Here is a 4288-nt window from a genome sequence, read left to right on the forward strand (position 1 = left end):
ACTGTCTCTGAGCCTGGTGGTGCAGGCCCGTATGCTGCGGTACCGTCGGCCAGACGCCAGCAGGCAGAAATGTTTATGGCTGGGTTGAAAGGGGTCTTTAATAATCCGGTTGCTCTTCCTCCTTCACCGCTGGGTGTAGAGGTCCCCCATGGATGGCAGCTCTGTCCTGGTGATGTGTTGAGCAGACTTCACCACCCTCTGTAAAACCTTACGGTTCAGGGCGGTGCAGCTGCTGTACCAGGCGGTGATGCAGCCAGTCAGGATGCTCTCTATGGTACACAGACCTGATGGAGTCTGTGTGGTGGGTTCAGGTCAGGTCATCACTGATGTGGACCCGAGGAACTTGAAGCTGCTGACTCGCTCTCCCTTGGTCCCGTTGATGAAGAGGGGGGCGTGTTCCACTCCTTGTCTCTTCCTGTAATCCACGATCAGCTCCTTAGTTTTGCTGACGTTGAGATGGAGGTTTTTGTCCTGGCACCAAGATGCCAGGGCTCTGACCTCCTCTCTGTAGGCCATCTCATCGTCGCCGGTGATCAGGCCTATGACAGTTGTGTCGTCAGCAAACTTAGCGATGGTGTTGGAGCTGTGGGTGGCCAAGCAGTCATGCGTGAATAGGGAGTACAGGAGAGGACTGAGCACAAAGCCCTGGGGGGCACCGGTGTTGAGAGTCGGGGTGGAGGATGTGGTGCTGTCGATCCGCACCGCCTGTGGTCTGCCTGTCAGAAAGTTCAATATCCACTCACAGAGGGCAATGTTGAGCCCAAGGTCTCTGAGCTTGGTGACGAGCTTTAGGGGCACGATGGTGTTGAATGCTGAACTGTAGTCGATGAACAGCATTCTCACATATGTGTCCCTCTGTTCCAGGTGGGAGAGGGCAGTGTTGAGGGTGAGGGAGATGGCATCTGCAGTTGACATATTTGGCCTCTAGGCAAACTGCAGAGGGTCCTGAGAGTCAGGGAGGGAGGAGGTGACGAATGGTTGGACCAGCCGCTCAAAGCACTTCATTATGATGGAAGTAAGTGCTACTGGGCGGTAGTCATTCAGGCAGAGGGTTTTAGTTTTCTTGGGAACAGGGACAATGATGGTCTTCTTGAAGCATGCGGGGACTACAGACTGGAGCAGAGACATGTTGAAGATGTCTGTGAACACATCTGCCAGCTGATCTGCAAACACCTTGAGAGCTCGGCCAAGGATCCAGGTGCCTTGCGCGTGTTGATCCGGTTTAGAGATCTCCACACGTCTGCCCTGGATATGACGGGGGGGCAGCGGTCCTCCTGGGCCTCTTCGATCTCCACAGCCGAGGGGCTGCTCTCAAAGCGGGCGTGAAAAGTGAAAGATGCAGACACATCATCAGCACTGCTGGTCTTGGCTTTGTAGTCTGTGATGGTTCTCAGTCCGGCCCACATGTTCCTAGTGTTGGAGCCCTTGTAATGGGACTCCACTTTGTCCCTGTACAGTCTCTTAGCACTGCTAATAGCACTCCGTACCTGGACTTCCTGTATTCCTCCAGATCCCCTGAGATGTAGGCAACGGTTCTTGCTTTTAGTTTAGCATGGACGTCACCATTAATCCAGGGCTTCTGGTTTGGAAATGTTCGTAAAGAAATCCTGGGTACGACGTCATCGATGCATTTGCTGATGTAACAGATGACCGCGTCCGTGTTGATGTCATCATCCTGGAACACGCACCACTCCCTCATGCTGAAGCAGTCCTGAAGAGCCGAGTCTGATTGGTCGGTCCACCGCTGAATGGTCCGAGTCACCGGTCTGTCAAGCTTGAGTTTCTGCCTATAGGAAGGCAGCAGCAGAACTGAAATGTTATCTGATTTGCCGAATGGGGGGCGGGGAGGGCCTTATACGCAGGGAGTGTAAACATGGTCCAGCGTGTTTGCGCCACGCATTGGACAGCTGATGTGCTGGTAGTATCTCGGCAGGACTTTCCTCATCTTGGCGTTGTTAAAATCCCCGGCCACAATAAACGCAGCCTCGGGCCGTGATGTCTCTGTCCTGCCGATAACCGCATGCAGCTCGGAATGTACACCGCTTTTATGACGACCGATGTAAACTCCCTTGAGATGTAATAAGGTCGGCATCTGATCATGAGGTGCTCCAAGTACGGAGAAAAGCCCGAAGAAATAATTCTCACATCCGAGCACCACAGATTGTTCACCATGAAGCAGACACTTCTTCCCTTGCTCTTCCCCGAGTTTGTTGTCCGGTCCTGGCGGTAACCCCCTCGGGAACAATGGCTGAGTCCGGGATCGAGGGGTCGAGCCAAGTCTCTGTGAAAACCAACACGTTACAAAACTTAATGTCCCGATGAAAAGCCATCCTGCTACGAAGTTCGTCCAGCTTGTTATCCAGGGACTGAACATTATCCAGAGGAATGCTTGGTAGAGGAGGCCGGTTCTCACGTTTCCGCAGCCGTACCAGGACGCCTGCCCGCGACCCTCTTTTTCTTTGTCACCTCCGTGTTCCAGGTACCACAGGTAACCAGCGCCATGGGCAGTCTCCTTTGTTTGTTGTTGGTGGCGGTGAAAACGTTTTTTTTACCGTTAACAGATGGACAGAAGTTGTTCTCTATCATATTTGATGATCTGGCTCGCTTTACCGGAGTGCACAGTGCAAAATAAAGTAGAATAAATAACAAGATAGAAAAAAGAGCTTGAGACACGTCAGCCTTCCTCGGCGCCATCTTCATCAAGGTCTTTACTAAATACCTCCTGGAGGTGATGATACTCAGAAGGGACAGAGGTGAGATCGACCAGCTTGGGTGGAGACGGTGTGGTTGCTATCATGGGTGGAATGGCGGCATGCAAACAGTGAGAGTGACAGAGAAGGCTCCAATTGGTAATGGAGGAGGTAAACGAGTTTATGTGTGGATTGATGAGTTTAAGCCAAGGGAGACCTCGCACTAGCGGAGAAATAGGAGATGGGATAATGTAAAATGATATTGTTTCGTGATGGTTACCAGAAAGCATGAGAATATGGTGCTGAGTTTTTCCCAATAGTTTGGGAGGACAAATGTTTTGGACTTTGTCACACGATGACACAGCTGATGTGCTTTATGTAAAGCACAGTGTTTTGGTGTAGGTAGAAAGACTTCTCTTTGAAAACTTTTCATTGCTGCTACTCTCTCCATTGCAACAGTTTTTCTTGGATTAGCCTCACAGACATGCGATGTTACCCATATATCATCAGATGTACCCTGAAAATTCTAGCACTGACCACACTCTTTATAGCATACTTACTTAAATAATACTAATATAGACCAAGGATCAGGGGGGTGAACTGCCAGGCTTCTCAGACTTGTAAAACTGCCCAAAAGTGGAACCCCATGTCGATTCCCGGCAGCTTCTGGCAGTTTTCTGTGGTGCCTGTACATTCCTGTGAACAGTCATTAACCTGAACATTCCCCGAAATTAACATGGGCACTAACAGACACAAATTTTTCTTTTAATGCAGTGACATGTTACTGCTTTCCCTGGATTTGTGGAAGATACCATATCATATATATATATATATATAAAATGAATGTAAAGCTGTGCTGTAAAGCGCTTTGAGTGGTCATCAAGACTAAAAAAGCGCTACAGTCCTGCTCACCATTATTGGCACCCCTTAATTTTTTCCATAACCTGTATAATATCTTCAGAAATAAATGGAAACGTACCAAATTTATATCATCAGGATCTTTTAATTGGAGGTCCAAAGTAATTTCACAAAGAATTGTTTTTTCAACTTGCATATTGTAATTTCAAAGAAGAAACAGAAAAAACATCATGTGCAGCAATAACGGCACTCTCTTTAATATTTGGTTGCACACCCTTTGGCAGGTATGACAGCCTCCAAATGTTTCTTGTAGCCATCTACAAGCTTCTTGCACTTCTCAGCTGGTATTTTCTCCCACTCTTCCTTTGCAATTTGTTCAAGCTCTTGAACGTTTGCATGGTTATTTTCCTCAATCGCAGATTTCAGCTCACCCCAAAGATTTTCAATCGGATTGGTTCAGGACTCACTGCTGGCCATTTTAAAAGAGACAATTTTTTCCTTTTTCCACCATTCCATCATGCTTTTGGATGTGTGCTTTGGGTCTTTGTCTTGCTGGAGGACCCATGATCGTCGACTTAAACCAATTATTTTTTTATACTGGCTAGGACATTTCGCTCTAGAATCTCTTGATAATTCTCTGATTTCATGATGCCTGTGATACGGTCAAGGCCTCCAGTACCAGATGCAGCAAATCAGCCCCACAGCATGATGGATCCTCAACTTGCTTAACTGTTGGTAGG

Source organism: Limanda limanda, chromosome 6 (assembly GCF_963576545.1).
Source record: "Limanda limanda chromosome 6, fLimLim1.1, whole genome shotgun sequence".
In the NCBI taxonomy this organism is placed as follows: domain Eukaryota; kingdom Metazoa; phylum Chordata; class Actinopteri; order Pleuronectiformes; family Pleuronectidae; genus Limanda; species Limanda limanda.